This window comes from Varanus komodoensis, unplaced genomic scaffold (genome assembly GCF_004798865.1).
Source record: "Varanus komodoensis strain SLA01 unplaced genomic scaffold, ASM479886v1 scaffold22, whole genome shotgun sequence".
NCBI classification, from domain to species: Eukaryota; Metazoa; Chordata; class Lepidosauria; order Squamata; family Varanidae; genus Varanus; species Varanus komodoensis.
Genome location: NW_025335606.1, coordinates 16,237,967 through 16,262,205, shown reverse-complemented (window position 1 = coordinate 16,262,205; position 24,239 = coordinate 16,237,967). Strand labels below are relative to the sequence as shown.

Genomic DNA, 24,239 nt, shown 5'->3' with positions numbered 1-24,239 from the left:
TCGCCAGCCCTACTCCAACATTCTTATCCACCTCACAACAAAGGGGTAAGGACATGAAGGGGCAACCCCGTGCCCGTTCAGACGGCACCGACAGCTCCTCGCAGTCCTGCGAAGAGTGGCGGGGCTTTTCTTTTCATAGGATTGTGCCCCGACTCTAAGCGCACCGCCCTTCACAGAGAAGAGGTCCGACAGGTCTCTGCCCCGAGGGGCGTGCAGTCCTAAGCAGATCCTGTCGGGAAACCCGGGAGGAAGGGCCGCCCGCGTGTGAAAGGGAGGCGTGGGTAAGGCTGCAGCGGGAGAAGCTGCGGTGCCCCTCCGAAAGCCCCTCTGCGCGGTGAGCGGCCGCGGCGCGCGGTGCCCCGGCTCAAGGGGCGAGGGGACCGGCCTGGCACCGCGCGCCGTTCGGCGGCACAGAAGGGGTTGCTGCTCGCTCCTCGCTCGCTCCTCCTCCTGCAGCCGCCGCTGCCAGGAGCCGAACCTTTTCCATAGGCTGCTGCTGCCGCCGCCGCCGCCGCTTCTCTGAGCTGCGCCTTCCCTCGCGGGCTCGCCAGGCCTGGCGGAGGCGGACCGACGCGCGCCTCGCCGGACCCAGCGGCCGCTTCCCGGGAGCCGCATCCCGCCGCGCTCTCCGGGCTCGGACGGGCCCCCGAGCGCGCCGCGCGCCCCCGCCTCTCGCGCCCCTTCGCGGTCCGAGGCGCGCCGCCGCCCCCTCCCTGGCTTCCTGTTGGGGCTGCGCAGTCTCGGCCCCGGCAAGGCGCGGGGGCTGGGGCTGGGCCGGCCCGGCCCGGCCCGGCCCGCTTGGTACCGGGCGGGTTACTATGGAGAAGCGTCCGGCAGGACGAGGGAGAAGCCGCCCTACAAGGTGAGACCGCGTGGGGAGACGCCGAGGGGAGCGCGGCGTCCTGGGGGTTTACGGCAGGATTTCGCGGCCGGCCCCCGGAGAGATGGGCACGGCGGTGTCCCCCAGCCCCGCGGCACCGTTGGCTCCGCAGCCGGCCCGCCTGCCCGCTGGGGAGGAGCGCCCGAGCTGCGCCTGGGATTTCCAGGTCGGCCAGTTCAAGTTGCGCCCGGTGGAAAAGGACGCGGGGGCGCCTGTGCGCGAGGCGCTGAAAGGGTCCGGGGCTTAGGCCCCGCGGGACGGCATTTGCACATGCTAATTTAGCTAAAGTGGCGGCGTGCGGGTCTGTGGGCACGCCATCGGGAGAGCGGGAGAGGAGGGCATTGATGGGGGGACGGGCAGAAAGACTGAAGCGGGGGGGGGGGGGAGGGGGGGGGGGGGGGGGGGGGGGGAAAGGGGGGGCTGGGGAGAAAGGGTGGAGGGGGGGGGGGGGGACAGCTGGAGGGGAAGGGCGTGTGGGTAAAAGGCCAGCTAATCCAGGGGCATGAAGTGCCACGGGGATGCCCAGCGCCCCCTACCCTTCCTTCCGCAAGTGTGCCTGGACAGCGGGCGGCGGGCGGCGGCGGCCTCTGGAAGATTTGGGGCGCCAGCCTTGGTGGGCTGGCTTTATCCTTCGCTCCCGAAAGGACGCCTCGCCCCGCAACCTGCCCCTCGCCGCTGGCATGTATCCCCCTCTTAGCCAAAGGCTGGTGCGCTGGGCTCGTGGAGCCCCGCTTTTTACGTTGTCTCCCCCTTCCCTCCGCCGAGCCCCTTCCTCCCTTAAAGCCCCGCTGCCCCATCTCAACTTTTACTGTCCGTCCGCCCTTTCCCCTCCTTTCCCATAACGGCGGCGCCTCCTCCTGCCGCCCACCCGCCCCCGGCCGCTCGCAGTGCCAAGAGAAAGTGGCTCCCAGAGCAACTCGGTGCCTTGATGCCCAGCCAAAGGCTCGGCGAGGCGACAGGAGAAGCAGCGCCCCGTCGGCCGCTTCCAAGAGCGCATTCTCCGCTGCCCCGCAACGTCGCGCCTGCCAACCCCTCCGGAGTAGTTTGGCCAGCTGCCGCCGTTGCGGGGGTTTGTTTCCCTCCCTCCCCCCTCTTTTTTCTCCGATCCCCGAATCGCTCTGGCTCTATTCTGATCATTTCTTTTCCGATTCACCAGCTACCTGCGTGGATAGACTGACGGATAGACTAGCTGTAAAAGCGGCTGAACCCCTCCCGGGCTATTGAGAATTGCACCCTTGTTGCTTTCTGTTGTGATGGCTTGCTGGTCAGGTCGTGCTGGGGATGTAAAACGTGGATCCCTGTTAGGGTCTTTCTTTCTTGTAACGTCTGGGAATTGTGGAGGGGTGTTTTGTGTCACCATAGCTGTGGGATGCAGCTGAAGTATGACATATTGGAGAGAATGAGGCAGACGAAAATGATTCAGATCCATTCATGTTTGTCCTGGTGTTTTCCTTTCCTTTTCTGTTGTAGGTTTTTTTTAGTTGCTCCTTGAGAAGGCCTGTGGAAGTGGTACTGGAAAAACCTCTGGTGAAAGTGGTGTAAGGTCATTTCCTGTGGCTTGTGGGCTCTGACAGCAGGTCTCAGGATTTGTGAAGGTGGTTTCCTGGTGATTTTGTGAACCGGTTTAAAAACATGACAGCTGGTGAAATTTTGAAAACCTATCCCTCTAGTCAGTAGCCCTTGCTCTTAAACGTAGGTGCACCTACGTTTCTTGGCCTATCCAAAATGCCTTGTGCTGTACTTAGGCCACGTATACAGTTAAAGTTTTTGGAGAACTGAATGTATATTCACCTTTATTTTATTTGACTGACAGGCTGTCCTTCAATATGTTCTTGGACCCACTTAACAGAAAGTTAAAATTGTTATGGAACAAATGGTGAGGAAAAAAAATTCAAACCACTCTAAATACCAGGATATAAACCAGTGATATCAAAGTAGTCAGCAGAAAATGAAATAAACTGCTTTGTAGTTTGCATTTCCTTAGGGAGGCTTACCTGGAACTTCACTTAATGCCTTTTTGGCACGAAGCAAAGAGCTTAAAAAATCCTTCCTAGGACTTTTAAATCGTTCTATATGTTGCTTTTAAGTTCCTTGTCTCAAAATGCTGCTGTGGCAAGGTAATCAATTGCCCTGGCATACCTGTTAAGGTGTTTTTTCTTCAGTGGCCAAACCTTTACTTTCCATTCCCAGAAGGCACCTTAGAGCTTGCATTGTGTCCTATACGTGAATGCAGGACAAAATGTAACAGAGAGAACTTTACAGTAGATATGCTTCTAGTCAGTGTAAATATTAACTTCACATTTTAAAAGTAATGACTGAGAAGGGACATCTTATTTTAAAATGTACCCATTTATGCAGTAGACCTAAGGAGGTGTTAAAGAATAATACAATAGAGAAGCAAAAACAGCTTCCAAAAACAAAATAATGCCTCACTGATCCTGTCTCTACCACCAAATGTGTTGGGGCAACATCTGAATTATCCCTCTATGGACCCAAATGTAAAAAAACCCAAGACGTTTTCCCCACATACATTTCACTTATTAAAACATTGATATTTGTGACTATCAAACTCCTGTTTCAGCTATAAAACCTTGAACCACTGTTGCTAAAATTCTGTTGTCTGTAAGTTTTAGAAATCCAAGAGTCTGTTTCATCTGGTTTGTATATGGCATGGCCCAACCATAAGAGAGATGATGAAGATATATACAAAGAAAGTTATGGACAAAAGAGAATAGAGCATTGTTTTTCAGATAGGGTAGGATTGACAGTAAATGACATCTGTGAATCATTATAACTTATCTTTTAAATCTGTCTTGTATTAATAATTAGCTCAGTAGAGATTTCTTTGATAATTTATGCCAAAATGCGTATGACTTTCCTTTAATTTAGATAAATTATACCATTTATATACCAATTTTCCGTTCAAGACAGGCACAGGATGGTTTCCAACAACAAACTAACTAAAGTTAGTTGCCTAACAACAAAAAGAAAAGTTTATAATGCAAGAAAACATGTGCATAATTAGAACAATATGTAGCAGATAAGAACAACCATAGAAGGCTCTTAACTACAGAATGCCTATAGAAATAACACTGTCTTGTGCCACTTAACAATACTCAGGAGCCCAAATACATCTTTGTGAGGGAAGCCGTTCTTAATTGCAAATTAATACTTAGTTAATTCTCATCAACTAATTGGGAGCTAACTGTCAGTGGTGGGGATATAAGAAGGTGGATGGAATTCCTGGATGGATTCATATGCGATGCAACAATTCCAGAGAAACCCTGTGCCCAAACCAGTATAGAGGTTTTAAAAGTGAAAGCCAGGACTTTGAATTGTGTCTGGAAACAAAATGGTGATTTAGTTTGCTTCTTGTTTTCTTACTGATACCATAGGTCTGGTACAGCTGCCTGGAAACAGTTGAAAATGAATATTTTAAATTAGCCTAACTGTAACATGACTGCCAGAGACATTTTATGCAAACAACTGAAATATGATTCTGGCTGCGTACTGGTTTGGATGCACATATTTGTTTGTATTGACCTAGGATCTCTAATGACAATTACTGCAGAGCCACATATTAATTTCTGTACTGCTTTGGTAGTAGGGAGTTCTTATTGTGCCATGCAGTGGGCAGAATCTTTGATTTGGATAGGAAAAACATCGCTTCCTATTCCCACACATTTAGAGGATGCCCGATTCCCCATCTGACTGAAGTTTTGTGAAAATAAAATAGTGCTGGGTGTCCCATTTCAGTTAACACAAGTAGAATATTTTCTGATTAAATCTGTATTATTCAACAATGTAAGAAACCACCTGGATCAAAAGCTTCCTATTGTTTGTTGCTCTTGAAGTGAATATTTGCTAAATTAAATCCCTTTTGTACCTGAACTAGAGAAAAGCAAAAGCTGTGTTCATATATGCAGCTACAATTTGCATTGGAATCATGCTGAACAATTCCCTCTCCTCATAGGACTGCCTTGTATAAATGCTGCAGAAAGATATCATTCCAGTTTTTTAGAGGTAGGCAGAAAGTAGATCTCCAGATGTTTTGGACTTCATATCCCAGCATTCCTGCCAACTGGGCCATGTGGGCAGGTGCCTCTGGGAGCTGAATATTTGGAGATTTTTCCATGCCTCCGTTATCCGTCTCAGGCCTCAGCCTAAAGAGGGATTGACTGTGGATGCCCAGCTTGGATTAGTGGCTCCTTAAGTGTCACACACAAACAGATGGCACCAATCTGTGTAAAATTTGTATTTGCTTATTTAGAGCTGTATATGTATATTAGGTGGCAATAGCTACAATTTAAGCAGAAGTACAGTACAAAATTCAAGGGGGGAAACACCGATGAGATGATCCTGCATGTCTGGTTCCGGTGCTCCCTGTTGGTCGGCAACTACAAGGCCCCTGAAGAGAAGTCAACTGTAAACTTAGCCATGGTCTGATGCTCCAGCCCTCCCATTCTATTCTCAGCCACCCCATCTTGACAGGGAAGGTCTACAAAGGGCGCCAAGGAGACGGTCGCCATGCCTGGCCATGTGGCACATTGTAAGGACTTTCACCTGTATGCACTCACATTGTTCTCCTGCATCTTCTCAGGAAACATGAGGAGGTCAGGAGTGAAGGGGTGAAAGATAGCATATGCCCCCTCTCACTCCTGGGCTGCCCAAGGTGAATAATGAGTTGGACCCTGCTTCGATTCAGGACTGGTCGGCTAAATCTGTCTTGAGTGCTGTTGATAGCACAGCATCATCCACCACTCCTGAAGGCAGCAAGTTAACTTAGAGAAGCTGCTTGGTCCACAGCTTTCTCTTCCTCCATCTGGCTGCTGCCTCCCAGCATCAGCTACCTGAGGCAACTCTTCAGTCTGCCCAAGAGCCAGGCCGACCCTGCCGCTTCCATGCTTCCATTTAGTCTTTCTTTGGTGAATGTTTGACAAGGGCTCCTGCCTTGTTTGAATCTGCCTGTAGAGACAAACACAGGCTGGATTGATTAAATTAATCCATATTAATCATTTAATATGACTCTGTTTATCAAAATAGTGTTTGTTTAGTCTCCTTTAATGTGTGAAACAATAAGAAAATGTGTTTAAGAAAATACTTTTCCCAAAGCATATGTGAACCCAATATTTCTGCTTGTTTCTTGCTGCTAGTATAATTGTTTGGTAACTCTGTCTGCCTTGATACATTTCCTACAGTCACTTTAACACCGTCTGACTATGAGTTCAAGCTGGAAAAGTATTTGTGAACGAAGTAACAGTGCTTATCAGTAAACAACAGTAGAGATGTTAATCTTAACAAGTTCATAATCCTCTGACTGCAGCAGAAGCCAAACCTGTGCTGTGGAAATGATGTGCATCAAGATATTGTGAAATGCCTTAATTTTAGGGCTATAAAAAACCAAATTATACCAAGTCAGGCACAGGTCCATCCAACTCAGTATGGTCTACAGTGTCTGGGAAGATGGTCCCTGAGGCACTGCCAGAAAAGAGGTAGGGGCTTTGCATAAAATCTGCATATGTTAATTTATTTGAACAGATACACATTTAGACATAATTACCCTAGTTAGAAATACAACAATATAATCTCCCTGGGGAAAATTGTCCAGTGGTTTGTTTAGTCTGCTACTGGTATGTTTACCTCTACGTTTGTTCCTGGTTTGTTTGCTTGTTTTCTCTAACCAAACATCCTTTCAGACATATGACTGTCCTTTGTAATGTGGACACATGGCCACCCTACTGCAGCATCTCAAGCAGGAAAGTTTTCCTAGCTCACCCAGAGATGACCGGAATTGAACCGGAGACCTTTTACATCCTCTGCCACTAAATGGAAACCCTTCTCCAGCTCACTGGTACAAGGAGACTGATTATTCTGTGACTAAGATACACTACTTAAGGTGTGTTGCTATTTTGTGGGTTATGTGTGCCTCCTTATTGGAAAAAATGTGGAAGACCAAAATGCACACTTCTTTTTTTCTGTTTAGACCATGTCCCACCCATTCATTTTCCTGCTGATTTCAAAGCAAGACTCAAATAGACTGCCATACAACATGCTGGCATTTTCTGTCTAAATGGTACAATGATCCTGCTACCCTTTCTCCCAGCCATCAGACTGTCCAGTGGATAGGACAGAGTATGCCTATGCCTGTTTTATGGGCAAGCTTTTTTTAAATGGGACCTCGAATCACAAGTTAAGAATTGGGAAGCACCTTGAAGGTCACCTAGTCCCATTCCCTGCTTAATGTAGGAATCCTGCAACATCAATGGCCTGAGAGATGCAATCCAGCTTCTGCTTAAATATATTCAGTGAAAGAGAGCCCACCACCATCTCCTGAGCACTGCATATCTTTCGCCCTTAGAAAGCATATTCTAAGGTTGCACTGAAATCTGTCTCCTTGTAACATCTATGCGGTTTGATAGAAACTTTTATTGCATTATTACTGTATCTTAACCTTAAAATTTGTTTTGTTTTGCTTTGGTTGTAAGGTGCCTTGTAACACCTGCTTTGCCGAGAAAAGGATATTATAAACTAGAATAGAACACTTTAGCCTCAATTTGGCTGTTTGTCCTCTTCCACTTAACTCCCTGTGATCTTTATGAAGTCTTCATAGAGCTTTAGCCTAGTTCTGAAATGCAGGGCAACATTGCTGGTGCATCACAGTTCAAATTTGTCCAAATTACCAGCTGTATTTAGAATAATCGGGAGTGGAGTTTCATTTTGTTTAGTTTCTCATTCAGACATCGCTCCTGTTGTAGAGGCATGAGTTGTGAGCAGAGAGTGAGAGAAGATGCTTTTCTTAAAGCTACCAGGTGGGTTCATACCTGTGGTGAAGACCTCAACTTGTGTCTGCTCAAGTGTATAGGAATGTTTCAGGTGGGGCCCATTACCCACTGCTGGAACTGTGGCTGATGTATTTATTCCACTTACTACAAATATATCTTGGCTATCTTTTAGGGCAAGAACCCCACCGCCAGCACTGTATAACAAAAAACCTCACATAATAAAAACTGATGTCATGATAAGAACTGTGCAAGCATTCTAAAAAGAAAATCCCAAATAAAACAACACACAACTGCAGCTACAAGCCAGTCTGATAAAACTTGATTGAGATAGACCAAAATAAAGTGGTGAGCTTTCAGGACTCTTCTAACAGCTGGCAAAGAAGGGGCCTGGTAGACACCCGGCGGCAATTTAATTAAGAGGTTTGGGGCTAGTGCAAAAAAGGCCTTGCCTTGTATAATCACCCATCTAACTGCCCTCACAGGGAAACAAATTAGAAGGGTTTATCTAGCTGATCTAAGAACATGTGCTGGCTAATACAGGTAAAGGTGATATGAGCTGTCACCACACATTCACTTGCCCAGCTATTCCGTCCCAAGAGCCAGTTGGGTGAGCTAATTGGCATGGCATGTGCAGGCATGGACTGTGGCAGATATCTGGAGCACTGAGTCCTTGAAGCCTTCCTGGATCTAAATGGACCATTAGGAATGGTGAACCAATCAGTTTAATTGTATCTTGCATCTGAATTTCTAACATCTCAAATTCTCTTTCTCCCAAATGTGAAGAATTTTGGCAAAAGAATCTTCTTAGACACAGACTGTAATGAAATCCTCTCCATCTGCAGCAGCCAAATGCAAAAGGCACATCTGTTTTAATCACAGAGAGGGCTGCATTGCACGGTTCTGCCTGCCATCTTGGAAAGCCGAGGAGCATAAGAAAAAAGAGGTTGCAGCCCTGATTCGGAGTTGATCAAATCTGAACTGAAACCAAGTTCTTACCCACCTGTATGGATAACATCCTGTCCATCAAGTCTTATAGGCACAATGGTATTTCAGCTCTCTAGTGAAAGGGTTTATTTGAAAGGGCCCCTTTTGTGCAGTGTTTTGGATATGAATTATCCAAAAGGCCTTGAATTTTTAATAGGCTTTCAGCATTCCTTGTGAAGCAGGTAACATGTGCTAAGGTTGCAACTGGCTGCTTTTAAGTTGCTCCATGAGAGCAAATGACTCATGGTGAAGTATGACTGTAGCAGCTTTCTCTGTGCCACAACAGACACATCAGAAAAGGAAGAATGATGTTTTGTGATGGGATGGAGAAAAATTGTGCATGTGTTTAGTTAATGGTGACGTACAAAAGCCTGCTACGGGACTGCCATTGGACCACTGCAAAGCAGTCTCTGTGTGGCAGCTGGAGTTACAGTTTATTGTTCAAGTGAGACAATAGATGATTTGGCGTTTGAACTAAGGACCAAGACCTGCCATTCTCTGCCCAGTTTCACTTACCTTTGGTATTTAAAGAACAGAATTGAATGGGCTAGCACTGGTTTTCTCTCGCCAGTTAAGAAGAGAACAGTGCTTCATAACCACTTGTATTAAATGTGTAATTATGGAAGTACGAGGCAAGCAAGTTTCGGCTCGCTTTTTATTTTGGTGTAAAATCTAGCATCAGGATCAGGACTTGGAGAAGTCTTTTTAAAAAGGTTCTAGTAGGAATACCACTATTTAGTCAACTGAGTGGTCAGATTAATAATGCTGGGGAAAGTTGAGGGCAGAGGAAGAAAAGGAGGGCCAACTGTGAGATGAATTGATTCCATAAAGGAAGCCACAGGCTGAAGTTTGCAAGAGCAGAGCAGGGCTGTCAAGGTTAGGACATTTTGGAGGAAATTCATTCTCAGGGTCACCATAAGTTGGAAATGACTTGACATCGCGTGACAACAACAAGTGGTTAGATTAATAGATGGGGGGAAATGCTGTGACTAATTGGGCTGCAGATTATTGATAGCTTTTTAATGCTAGTACTTACCAAAAATGTGGAGAGCATACATTGACTTTTAGAAGAATAATTCTCCTTTCTTTCTGATCAGGGAAAACTTGGCTCCTCTAAGATGACACTTCATGCGACACATACTGGGCGTGATCTAAAAACAAAATAGATGTTCAGAAACCACTGATTTAACAAGCAGAAAAGTTAGAGGGGGCGGGAACTGTGACTTGCCAAATGACGGATTGCAATTTACATCAGCCTAGGCAGTATAACCAATGGCAAGAATGGTGGAGCTGTAGCCCAGGAAAATTTATGAGGGCCACAAGTTACTTACTCTGGACTTAAAGGGACAAATGCATATTTTCTCCAACAAATGGATTGTTCTCCTAGTTAGGAGGTGACTGTACCTCTTCTACTGCTGTTATATCCCTTTTTCCCCAAAACTTCAGATCTTCCCTCTTCTTAAAATACATTTATTAGGGAGAAACCCTTTAACCATCAATAAAGATGCTTCAAAGATGAAATGGATGATGTTGTGCAGAAATGGACGGGGAAAGGTAACACAAGGTAACGGAGTGGTGCGCCCTGCCTTGTGTTGGAAGGGCAGGCAATGGGACTGGGTCAGTGCAGAGCAGGAAGGCAGAGAGTATCACCCAGTTGCCTCCCCATGCAGAGCCTCTGCCACCCTCACCTGGAAGAGGGTGCCGCTTTGATGGCTCGCTGATCCCACACAGGTAAATCTAAGTGGCTGTGCAGCATCCAGATGGTGCTGTTCCTCATCAGCAGAACTTCTGCAGTGTTGTAGAATAAAATGGTGCTGTAGGAGCTGTGGGGATGTGTGCAGTGAGAGCGCAGCCGTTATGAACAGACCTGAAAACATTTTAAGCTACGTTTGGGGGCCTGTGCAGCCCCGCCGTATTTGTTTCACAGCTTTGCCTGAGTTCATTGTGGGTTTCTGACCTTATCTGCTAGTCCCAGAGGCAGCAAGTATCCAATGAAGGGCAGCATGCTAGGTCAAAGGAAGCTGGCAAGCCTAATAGGAGTCAGCAATGAATCCCAGCTGCAAAAAAAAAAAAAAAAGGCAAATGCTATTTTGGGCTGCACTGATAGAGGTATCTCTTCTGAATTCTGTGAAGTACTGCTTTTCCCTGTACTCAGCACTGGTTAGGCCTCATATTGAGCACTTGGTCCAGTCCTGGGCACTGCAGTAGACGCAAATAAACTGGAAAGGGTTTAGAGGAAGGCAACAAAGATGATTGAGGGACTGGAAGCAAAGCCCTGTAAGGAGGGACTGAAAGAATGGGACATGTTTAGCCTTGGGAAGAGCCTACAGGGAGATATGACACCACTTTCTAGCACTCGAAAGCATTTATTGTAAGCCGTCCCGAGAAGTTTGTAGGGATAGAAACACTTTTAATAAATACTTGAAAGACAGTCACGCAGAGGAGGACCAAGATCTATTCTCAGTTGTCCCAGAGTGCAGGAAATGGGATAATGAGCTGATGTTGCAGGAAGCCAGATTCCGGCTGAACATCAGGAAAAAATGCCTGACTGTTACAGCAATACAACAATGGAACCAATTACTCAGGGACATGGTGGGCTCTCCCACGCTAGCAGCATTCAAGATGCAGCTGGATAGCACTGGTTAGGGATGCTTTACCTTGGAGTCCTGCAGTGAGCAGGGGGTCCAGTCCAATGACCTTCTTACCTTTCCAGCTCTACTGTTACATGATTCTACTATTCTGACAACATATCCTTACAAAAATTAGTTACAAAGATTTTATGGTCCTGGGTACTAATCTCCAGATTTGTGCTGCAGGTGCCCACCTATTTCATATATCTTGTCACTGGGCCATGGGAGCAAGCTAAAGGACCAGCTCAGTCCCTTTCTTCAAAATTTAAGAAACTTTCAGCAAAATCCCAGGCATATCTAATATGGAATTACAGCCTCCCTGAGTCACTGATGTCATTGCCGGAGGGCAAACACTTGTGAATGGCTTCTGGCTGGAAGAACAACTTTTGAGGCACAGGGAGAGAATGGAGGAATGGTGAACTCCAGTGCAGTAGGCAACAGCCTGTAAAATAAACTTGAAAACTGACTGGTAGCAGTGATGCTCCGAAAGATTATTCTTGGTGTTTTAGGACAAAAGCCCAAAAAGGGAACTTGTATATAATTAGATGTTGAGAATAGTTTTGGTAATTGTGGTGAAAAGTTGTACTCAGCCTCTGTGGTCTGCAAATGACTTTAGCTGCGGAATAGAAAGAGCAACATAACGAGTACTTTTGTCTTGGAGAGCTTGGAAATGTTTCCCTTCACCATCCAGGGCTTTGGCATTTTTGCTGCCTAGAATTTTTATATGAAAGCATACAGGGCTGCCGTAATAACATGTTTCTGTGGCCATTCAGTGCTGTTCCCATGGAAGCCACGACTTTCTCTTCTTCACTCACAAAGCTTACAGTGCTGTTGAAGCGGAATGGGCAAGTGATTATTCATCTTATTGAACTGTCTGGCACATCCTGTAAAAGTGTTTCTTTTGTAATAGATAATCAGACTTCACTTTTAAAGGACGTTCTTCCTGTTGTCAACAATGACTGTCAGGTTTGGAATAACTGTATACAATTAGTCTCTTGCTGATACTGCCCTGAATCTAAACTGCTGATGAATGTATTTGTATTGTATCTTTATCAGGGTCCTTTTTATTTGGAATTACAAGCAGCTGCTACTTAGAATTGCAGCTTGGAAGTTTATGTTTGCGGAAAACTTCAGTATGATGCTAATCGGCATGAACTCATATACAGCTGAATATATGTGTCGACATGCACCATTGTATCTGTTTTGGTTTTCTTTTTCTGGTCCTGTTGAGTTTACTGATTTTTTTAAAAATATAAGTTTTATATCCTTTTTCTGATTAAAGCTTTGAGATGGGCATTTCCCTTCAGGCTTTCCATTTTTTGGTTCAAAAGTGGAGGACTGATATCTTCTGTTAGGGTTCCCTAAAAGCTTAGAAAGGCTAAACAAATTTTGAAAAGTTTGTCCATTTCTGATTATCCCACTGTTTTGAAAATATCTAATTGATCATTGTAATTTTTGTTAGGGTATATGCTCTAACTTTGCATATAATAAGATGGCTGTATCTTAAAGAATGCCAGCAAAGAGAAGAGTGAGGACTTCTATATATTAAGGAAGTATAAGAAAAGCCCTGGACCGGTATCTTGTGCTTCCAGAGCTTCTGAACTTACAGAACAATGGAACTATTGTATTACAAGGAAACATCCATTTTATGATTAGCTCCATTTACTAGGACAGTAATATCTTTTTATCATTGTATTAGCTGTATTTTTTCTGTCAAGGCATCTTGTGATCAGGACATTGGCACTGGATTTATAACTGATGGGTCTTAATTGTATCTCAACATAGAATTTTTGTGTTAAGTTCTGTAGCCAAAAGATTTAAGCGTCTACAAGTTTAGATACCTTACTAAAGTAAAATTAGATTAAATACTTTGAACAACCCCACCACTTTTGTAAATCGTCAAAGGTACAAAACTTCCAAGATTACAATTCTAAGCATACTTAAACATAAAACTGAGGAATGGTAGGAATTGTACAACTTTTTTACTTAAGTATGCAATGGGTTACATGCTAAAGCACATATTGTGTGAGTGTGAAATAATGCTTTGAAGAAAATCTTAAGCAACACAGGTTATTGAAATAGTAAATGAGTTTTTTCCATGTAATTGCTACAAAAAATCAATAATGTGCTGCTGTCTTTGGAAAGAAGTGCTGAATATAAAGTATTAGGTTCGTCTAGACCTGGTTTACTAATCCCTGTTCTTCTTGAATGTAGGGTCCCTACTTTCACTTTTTCTTTCTTGAAAATGTTTGTGCAAAAATCACAAGTATTTTGAAAAATGAAAATACTTACAGGCCTGCAATTATGAAAATAATGATTTGATCCCATTAGAATAGATGTGGCTTCATTTTGATTTTAATGTCAACTTTTCAGCAATCTGTACCTGAATCGTTAAATATTGCCACCTAGTGCTGTATTGAAGAAGTTTGGGAAGCAAGAATCCTCTACTGAAACAAAATATGCAGTAATTAAAGGCTTATGTGTACCATGTCAAAGTTTGTCTGTTGATGACTGTAGATATAAAACTGGAAATTGTGGAGGCTAGCTTACATGTTCCTGGGTACTCTGGGATTAAACTGTGAGGTAAAACCAAATCTTACTGCATGTTTGCACCAAACCACCTGTGAAATGTGGAGATTGTCTGGTGTTCATGGTGTCTTCCTAAGTATTTCTGCTACCTGATTCTAGCCTTCTTTAATGAGGTGTAAGAATATAAAATTATAATTAAACTGTATCTATTTGCAGAACATTTAGAAAAAGGTAGGAAAGGCATCTTACCCAAAATGTAGGGAATGGAATAGACCAGAGAGCTGCAGCATGGTGAGCATCATGCATCAATGTACTCTGTCTTGGCACCCAGCAAGGGACTCCCTCCCCCTCTTGCAAATTAACATGATTTCTTACTAGCAGCTGGGATTGCTATAACATAGGATTCTGATGGTGCTGTAAACTGTGGTTTCCAAGGAATCATGTATTTATTTATTCGATTTATATCCCAACTTTTTCTTTTTTAAAAAAGAAAGAAGCTTGCATCATTCTACTACTCCTGCCCTGGGTCTGAACCCTACAATAATCATCCTGTGAGGTAGGTTGAGCTGAGAGACTGTGACTGGCCTAGAACCCAGATCACCTGAGTCCCAATCCCACACTCTTAACCACTAAACCACACTGGCTGTCAGTGAGTTAGAGCCCAGAGCCTACCTGTGCTTTGCACCAGCTCTGTCTGAGAAAGAATATTGGTCACATGCAGATTCTGTATTTGGGCAAAATGCTTGTTGTGACTTCTCTTTAAACATTACCTTGTTTTTGCCTTTAGTGTGATTCACATAATTTTCTCATTTGAAGAATTCTGCATTTTTGCCTATTACAAACTTTCTATTTCTCTTTTCTTCTAGTTTTTTAACATGAAACTTTATTTTGAAGCTAAAATTATTTTATTTTCTAGGTGAAAAAAGGGAGAAAATCATGTAATTTGCAATATTATCAGTAACCAAGAAAAGGCAAAAGTTAGTTTGTTAGATCAGTACATTATGGGTATGTTTTCCCTTAGACTGCTTTTGTCTAATTATCAAGGGAGTTGGACGTGAAACACATGTGCTGGATGGATCAAAGACACAGCAAAATAATAGCATTTGACTTCTGAAATGTGATCAGAAGCTTGAAGTGCTTCCAAACAGGAGACTAGAAAAAATTGCAGCACCATAGCATTTCCCTTAAAACTGGAATTCCTTAATTGGAGTTTCTCAATTGATGCTGTAAGTTATACATCTTCAAAATTCTGAGCTGGAGCTGGAAGAAGGGCAAGGAGATACTCCTGACTATGCTTCAAATGGGGTTCCTTGGCCACAGTCCTTTGGAGCAGAATGGCAAGTACCATTTTTGTGAATTCCTGCTACTCCTTTGTTTTGTTAGCTTATGCACGGTTCAACTTGCAACTGTGGTGATTATTAGATTAATTCACTTCTGTAGTGCTTTGTGCCCATGCAGACAAGCGGTGGCTCCCTCAGCAACTGAACTGGGCATTCAGTAGAGAAGTTTACAAAAGGCAGCTTTTCAACAGGGCAATCACCATATAGTCTTTCAAGACCAGGCAGGCTGAAGTGTTCCTTAATCTGCCAAGTTGTTTGAACAGAGACTCTTCTCGCCCACCCACATTCTTTTCTTCCTAGATGTGCCAGGTACCTTCACGATGACTTACCACTGGTCAACTGCAGATCAAGGACCCTGCCCCCCCCAAAAAAGTAGAGTGTGAAGGAACCTGTATAAATGATGAAGGATGGTATAGAGAATCAGTTTATTGCCTTAAAATATAGTGGTTTCCTGTTTTCAGACATGTTGGCACTACTAGTGTATAAGTAGAGTGCAGGAAATTTAAATTGTTGTATCTGTGTTAAATCTAAATAATTTATTGTGGTCGGGGCATTGTGGTCATGGAATATCCTGTTAGCTGAAAGTGGTTTTTAAAGTCCTATTAAGGAATGAGAGCCACTTACTGGAATTAAATTGATTTCCTAGTATTCTACAGATTCCTGAAAGCCTAGATCTATACTTTCTCCTAAATTACTGTTGGCTTAGTATTTTCAGTGCCTCACAAAGCTTAAAAGTGATGCTCACCTGCTCTTGTCTTGGAAGGAGTGGGCTTTAAACATGGCAGAATTGATCACCCTAGACCATAATTAACATGTGTCTATTGATTAGAAGTATAAAATGTGGATGCCCCCCTGGGGAGGAGGCATATAACACCTGGAGTGGGAGTCAGAAAAAAGCAACCTTCCAGGAATCAAGAAAGGTTCTTGGAGCAAGTAGAAACAGGCATGTTCTTTTCTCTTGGCAGAGAGAACATTTAAGGTTGACTAAGCGGCTCTGCTCACCCTGAACACTGCCGCAGGCTCAGAAGGTTCTTGGGTGTTCACCTGTAGCAGCACATCTCCACTGTCTCTTCCTTTGTTGGTTAGTGCACATCGTCATTCATCTGTGCTAACATTTACAGCAGACTGGAGAACCGCTGGTCTGTGGTCTGGATGTGGTACATGGAGCCTTTGGATCTGGCCCATGGCTTCGCCTTCAGACCCGTACGTTTTATGCGCCAGCAATGCATGAGAATTTTGCTCCCTTGTCCACCATGGAGACCATGGCTGGTGAACCCAGGATCTCAGAGGGTGGAGCAAGTTCAGAAGGAGGACAGACATCAAACATTTTGAGGAACAACTGAACTGGGCATCAGTGGTTCATTGTTCCTTGATAGTGAAAGTCTTTTCATTTTAAGCTGTTGTGTTCTTCTTTATTTGATGCCTCTGTTGTCACTTTGATTCTCCACTTCCACCTTCTAAAAGTAGCAGAAAAGTCCAGTTCTTCTTTGAAGATGGAAAGTAACTCCCTTACTCTTGTCACAATTTTCAAAGGCTTCTTGTGCAATTCATTGATTTTTGAGGAACGAAAGTAGCTGTTTACCTCCTCCTACATATCCCTCTATGTAGGGTTTTTTGGCTGTACCTCACTATCATCAAGGCTCTTTACTTTGGAGTCAATGGTGAAAGAGTTCTTCTTGCTGCAGTTGTAGGTACTAGTTCACTTGGCCCTGTTTGAGCCCTTTCTCCTTGTTTTTGCCTTAGTACAACAGGGAAAAGGACTTGTGGCTCTTTAAAGACTCCATTTTGGGGCCCATCTTGGATTCCTTTAGAGCAGTTTCATTTTCCTGCTGTGCTTGCTGAGCTACTCTGTATCAGGATGGTCAGCAATTCAGGCAAGCCAGAGTTAAACCATGGTTGTGGGTTCAGACACAATGCCAAGCCACACTGCAAACAAGATAGACTTGATAAGCTAGGAACAAAGCATGGGTTCTGTTTGTGGTTTGTAGCTGGTAACAAGTCATTATTTGTTTACAGGGATGCATTCAGACACAGTGAAATCAGATTTCAACAAACTGCTGTATGGTTTAATGTTATTTGCAAGCTAGCTCATAGTGACATGGTATTTGCTACAAGAAGAGCCTGGAAAGCTCTGGACTGTGATGCCTTAAAAAGGCAAATGCAATGGACTTTCAATGTGATTGACTTGCATTTATATATTCGCCTTCTTGCAGGAAAGAAACTTCTTTGTGCCTGAAATGTACATGAATTAGTCTGTGAGGAATCATGTAGTATGTAAGAAAATTAGTGGAAATGGGCCTTGGCCATGGAGACTGAACTGCAAGTCCTCAGTAACTGCAAATATGGTTGCCTTCTAAATAATATATATGACACATGTATAGTTTGCTAGAGTGTATAATATAATCACATATGCTCATCTTTCAGAAATGGTTTCACTCTTATGACTCCCACAATAGGAAGCATCTTTAAAGTAAGTGATTACATTGCATACTCTAGTAAGTTGCATGTTTATTAAAATGCAGCTGTACAATATTATTATAACTGAAACATTTATTATTTCCAAGGCAAGAGAAAAGTTGGCAGTCCTACCATTGTGTAAGTACTGTTTGCAGCAGAATATGAAGCTAAGAAATTTGTGTTTAAATAAAATTTAGAGTAATCGCTTGGGGCGGGAGATCATCAAAGTTCCAAGAACAAAACTTCCAAACATAGTTTTCTTAAAAGTGTGCAGTGGAAAGATTATGGAAGAAAATAATTTGGCTGCACTACTGAAAATAAAATTGTTTTTAAGTAAAATGTAAGCATGGTAAACTCCACGAGATAAATAACTTTGCAAAGAGCAAAGTTTGCATGCATGGCTTTGCATATGGAACAGCTTCTATGCCAATTTGTATTTTAGGGGTCTACAGAAAAACAGCTTCCTGTTGATTGAAAAAGAGAGTAACTGGCGCACTACTGTGAGAAGAGAATACTGGAATAAATAGACTATTGCTTTGACTTAGGACAGCTGTTGCTAAATTCTTAGTACAGTTTGACAAGCCACTTTCAGAAAACAAGGTTTGAAACTGTGTTGTTTTCAAACTGTCTTTAGAGTTCAGAGTATACTGTGAACCCTGGTCCAGCTGTTACATGAAGGTGAGTCAGACAAAGCTAGTGAGTTTTCTTCTACTGATAGGACAAGGAAACACATGAGCCTGAGCACATGCTTTATTTGTTTCACTTATGTTATTCCACTTCCATTATATTTATATTCCACCTTGTTTCCTTTCAATTATGTAAGACAGCTTACATAATTCTCCTCCTCCTCCTCTCCTTCTTATCCTCACAACAAGAACCCTGTGAGGAATCCTGGTTTTCCTTCAAGTAGCTAAAGTGACATACATGATTCCTTCCTCTAATTTTTCCTCACAATAGCTCTGTGAGGTAGGCTGAGAGTCAGTGATTGGCCCCAAACTGCCCAGAGAGCTTCACGGTTGCGAGGTAACTATAACTCAGGTCTCTGCAGTCCCAGTCTAACACTTTTACCACTACACTACACTAGTTCTCAAGTTCATGGCTCATTAAACCATGGATTAGTATCACATACAAACCAGTGCACAAGGAAAACAGTATCTGAATTTCCTCCAGTATACTGCAGAGTAGATTATTTTAATTCAGTAGTGTTTCCACGATAAAAGAAGATGACAACATAATACATTGTCCAAGCTTGCCAATTCTAAACTAACTTTCTTTAGAGTTTGGCTAAGATTTATTTAGATTAGTCAAGCTTAGAAACAGCAGTTTCTTTTATAGTTAGTATATGTGAACAGAATGCTGGGTAACTTTTTATGCTTATACAGCCATTGAATGCATTCATTTAAACTAGAGAAAGCAAGAGAGTGTGCTACTTCATATATTACATTTTTCTTGAGGATTCTGCCCTTGAGCAAGAGAACTGAATATCATTTGGGAATATGCTGGAGCATTGCTGAAGCTAAGCAGTGCTTGGATGAGAGGCCTGTGTGAAGTTCTTTATTCTGCTTTTCCTTGGAAAACTCAGAAGCGTAGCCACATTCGTGGAACACACTTGGAAATTTGGAAGTCAGCTTCTTCCTGTGGCACAGCTCATTTCAGTGTATGGCAAATTAACATGTACAGAGGCATTTGCTGCTTGAAGCCGATCAGCAAACACCTGTGACAGCCTGAGGCTGTGATCCTACATCTGGCCAGCCATGAGAAAAGCCAGAGTCCCTGATACGATATCATAAAAATGCTCTGAAGTTGTGGTGGGGCTCTGTCCTTGGAGGCCTCTCCTTCTGGCTGGAGTGCTTTTTGCAGCAGTTGTGGCTCTGAAGACCGAAGACTGTCTTGGGCCAAATTGGAAGAAGAGAGAGGAAAGGCAAGGCACTACCATTCTGCAAAGCATCCAGCCAGTGTCTCAGCCTTTCCTCTCATGGCCAGGGTCAAAAGACACAGACAGCTGAAACGGACCATCAACAATTCTCTCCCTCACTTGCCTCTAATCTCCTGAGTTTGGAAGCCATGTAGGATGACTCCCAAAATCAGGGATGCTAGACCTTGGCCTTGTAGGCCAGAACTGGTCCACCAGGGGTCCCAGTCCTGTTTTCAAGGTTCCCCCGATGACCATGCCCCTGATTCCTGGACCCACCTTTTCTCTTGACTGCTGATTTGGGGTTGACTTCCCAGCTTTTGTACAAGCATTCTAAAGCGTTGAAATGCCTCTCCTAAGGATTAACTTCTGCCTGTAAGAGCTTAAGCCACAAATATCTGGGCATTTGGTCTCCACCCACCGCAAGAATGAACCTGCTGAGAGCTTTTCAGAAACTGCATTTGGCCCTCAGGTGCACAGGACCCAAGGTTACCTGAATTAACTTGGCACCTGGGCCAGCATTATAAGCACCTCTCCCCTTCACAGGGAGTGAAAATGAAAATTCACTATCTGAATGATTTTTTGCCCTTTCATGACACCTCCTTCACAGTTTGCTAAAGACTTCTGCCACACTGACACTTTAGCTTGACACGGACTAGCAGTTCCATTTGTTGCTGTTCCTTTCGGAAAGCTTTTGTGGCCTTTGAGCAGGAAATAATTAGGAGGAGTTAACACTGACCATCCAAACAACATGTTTCATGGACTTGTGTTGGACTTCCTACATGGCTTTGCTTTATCAGAATCTTTTGTCTATTCAGAAGGAAATTAGCCTCTTAGCTGAGGCAGCTGATATGTTTTGTTTGTTTTTTGGAATGGAATAATCTTGAAACTGGGAATCAGTCAATTAACTATCTTGGAATAGGGCATGCAGTGTCATTCTCCAAGTTATTTCCATACTATCTAGAAACAATGGTTTGAAGTTGTCTGGAAAGTACTTATTTTCCAGCTTGCAGCTAGATAATTTAAGATGTTGGATTTAATGCAGGCATACTGTATTACTTCAGTTCTGAGGTCACAACTAAGGTTTCTCTCCCTGTTCGTCACTGTTCCATGCTTAATAATTGCTTTTACGTGATTAATGTATGAATAGCTGAGGAGCTTGGGCAGGAGGGGGTCTTGCACCCATCTTGTTTGGATCCAGTGCGCAGCTGGTTTGCCACTGTGTGAACAGAGTGCAGGACTGGATGGGCCATTGGTCTGAGCAAGCCTGGCCTTTCTTACCTCCTTAGGATACATTAGACCAAAACCTAGACACACGAAGTCTCTAAAAAATTCTTTCTAAAGTATATGCCATTTTGCATTTAAATTCATTCAATTCATAATATCACAACAACTACAGGAATAAAATGGAGTTTGCTTCAGCTGCTCTGATGCATAACACGGACATGGCATTTTTGTCGCAGAAGGAATAATACAGATTTTTAAGTAGATCGAATACAGTGCGAATATGTAGCTGTGTACATACTTTGCCAGCCAGCCATGCCCTGACTATAAAATGTTTCTACAATAATACGAAGTTATTGTTATTAGAATGTTCTTATCCCTGGTGGGCCCTGGCACTGGCATACTGGCCCAGTTAGTGATGCCTTGCTTATTTGCTGCTGTCTGCACCCATCATCTGTTTCTCTCTGGGCCATCATTTTGGAGCCCGGGGTGCAGGGCCATGGACGTCAGCCCCAAAGTCCTACCCTTGCTGCACCACTGCTCCATCCAGTCTGATAAAGAGATGCATCATGTGTTCTTAGTCTGTTGACCAAAGGCTTTGCCCTGTTGCCAAATCCTTGTTCCTTTCATCTTGGTTCCTAAGACACAAAAACAGAGCTGAAAATAGCCCTGCAGACGCAGGGGCCTCCCTGGAATAAACCTGCCATTCAGGTGGAGGGCCTTCTTGTCTGACTCCACCCCAGTTTCTGTAACTGTGTTTGCATGTTAGTTATTCTACCTTGGGGAACCAAAACTCAAATCTCTTCAGATTGCTTGCATTAGCTCTTATCGATTCTGTGTAAGATAGAAATCCAATGATGGATTAGTTTATCTCAGTACAAGGAAGTTATACAGAACGAAGAGGGGAAATTGCTAAGGCAAGAAAATATTGGGTAAAATATTAAACCTCACTTAACTTTAGGACTCAAAGGGGCCTTTTTTACTTCGGTGGCTACATTCTCGAGTTCACACATTTGTCTGGCTTTGTCTAAGTGTGCCTCTATGGCCATAAGTTCATTAAAAAATTAAATGCTGGTGTATACTGCAAGGTTGGAAAATCTAGCTTCCCAGCCATTAAGTTTTATGTAAAGTTAAAGCATCTAAGAGAGCCATTGAGAGCAAGTCTAACCTACATCCCAGGGTTGTTGTAAGGATCAGAGGAAGAGAAGAAGGACCAGATGCTGTAGCAAGAGAAAGCTCAGCACAGTTTCCTGGGGCGTTGCATGCCTGATGCCATCTTTTGTCAAAGGCAAAGCTAGACACAAATAAAACTGCCAATATCCTAATGCCTTCATATACATTTATCATGTAACTGCATTTAGAACATTGTGTACAGTTCTGGTTACACATCGGGTTACTTTAGCGCTAGAGAGAGCACTGAAAAGGACAAGCAAAATGACTCCCCTTGAGGAAGAAGTACAACATTTCATAGAATCATAGAATCATAGGGCTGGAAGGGCCAGGAAGGCCATCAAGTCCAACCCTCTGCTGGTGCAGGACACCAGTTACACCCCCCCCCCCCCACCTGATAGCTGTTTAGCTTTCTCTTGGATGCCTCCTCTTTTGGTCCCACTTTCATATTGCTCTGACAGTTAGGAAGTTCTTCCTTGTGTCTGGCCTGCACCTGGTGTACTGTAGGTTAAGTTCATGGTTTCATGTCACGTCCTCTGGGATGAGTGAGAATTTGGGGCTTTTCAGCATAGAAGAAACATGAGTAAGGGAGAAAAATGAGTTGTATTAAATATACTTCATATGGGGAAATTGATGTTTCTCATGCTCTCTCATCACATTCGGACTTGAGGTCATGCCATGATGCTGAATGGTGTGAAACTTAAGATAGACAAAAGGGAGTAGATGTCACATGGGTCAAAGTCAGATTGTGAAACTCATTGCATCAAAATCTAGTGATGGCAGCCAGATGTTGTGCTTGCATGTTCTGGCAAACTTCAGGGGCACGCATGAGAAGCTGACCATTTTGGATGGACTGACAGCTCAGATTCTGAGAATGAGATGTGTGCAGAGGAGTTGGCCTGTCCCAGCAGGACTGACTGCTCAGGCTCTGATAATGAGATGAGTGTTGAAACAGACCCAGTTCCAGCTGCAGTAGAAGGCCCTAGATAACTGCCTGTGCCTGCTATGGGAGAGATTATTTCAAGGGCAGCTGAGGGGCCCAGTCAACCCACCCATGGGAACCAGGGAAAGCAACAGCATCCTGAGGGGAGGGATTTAAAGATGGGGAGTCTATTGGAGAGAGAAGCCCATCCTCCTGAGGAGACAAACCTGATAGTCCGTCATCACAGTTGTAGGGTGGCCCACTTAGGATCTCAGAGGAAGGAGCAAAGGTGTGTCCAGTTCTGCAGTGCTCCTCCAACCAGGGACAGGCACAGAAGAATTCATAAGCAAAGTCTTGGGTGAAGAGGGCCAGAGAGGGTTCAACATTTCGCTTTGTGTATGCTCAGAGACTTATATGTAAAATTAAGACATTTGGCAAGAAGCACTGGTGAGAGTGTTACTGCTGGGAGGGAGAACTCAGCTCACCACACCAGTTTGTACAGCTGTAAAAATGGATGAGTCAGATTCATGAAAAATAGGGCTTTCAGTGGCCTCTAGTCATGATGGCATCTAGCAGGCATGGCCAGACTGAGGCTCGGGAGCGGCACGTGCTTTTTGAGTTTATTTTGTGAGTTACAGCTTATTGCAACTTCCTCCGCTGCTGCCTGCAGGCACTCGCTTGCTGCTTGCCGCCCATTGCAATCTCCTGGAGGTGTCCACTTGCGGCTCTCACACAACTGTCACTTACTGTGTGTGGCTCTTCCATTGAGCAAGCCTGGCCATGGTTTCAGAGGCAGCACGAGTGCTATTGGTAGACACCACGAGTGCTTCCTTGCTGCTTGTGGGCTTTCCATAGGCCAGCCTTCCCAGCCTGGTGCCTTCCCAGCCTGGTGCCTTCCAGATGTTTTGGACTGCAACTCCAATCAACCCAACCAGCTAGGTCGGGAATCTTGGGAGTCCAGTGCAAGACCCTGCCATGGAGTATGATGTGGCAAGAGCTGCAGAGCACCCTTTGGAAAGGTAGTGTGGCACCACCCTAGGTGGGAAGGTACGGGGCCCTTTACTGCCAGCCTTCTGTACACACTCCCCCGTTCTCTCTGTGGAAGCAGTTCTGCCACAGGGCAGCAAAAGAAGGAAGCTCCAGTAGGAGGTGGAGCTGGGAAGAGAGAGCTGGACCAGTGCCTGAAATGGATTTTGGAACAGAAGGTGATGGTGGTGGAAGACCTTCCCCTTTGCATCCAGTGTGGTGGTTCAGAGAACTCGGCTATCTGGGTTCTAGGTCCTGCTCAACCATGGAGCCAACTGGGTGACTTTGGGTCAGTCATAGACTCTGCCCAATCTACCTCACAGGGATGTAGTGGGGATAAGGTTGAGAGGAAGAGGAGGAGAACAATGTAAGCAGCTTTGAGT

At 44.1% G+C, this 24,239-nt stretch overlaps 1 protein-coding gene across 1 annotated transcript in view; it reads left to right on the top strand.

Annotated features, from left to right (window-relative positions):
* The first annotated feature begins 729 nt into the window (after window positions 1-729).
* LIFR (LIF receptor subunit alpha) overlaps window positions 730-24,239 on the top strand; it is a 93,543-nt gene continuing 70,033 nt past the window's right edge. The window contains exon 1 of the mRNA XM_044431097.1: window positions 730-862. The gene's annotated coding sequence lies outside the window, so the exon portion shown is untranslated. The remainder of the gene's footprint in view (window positions 863-24,239) is intronic.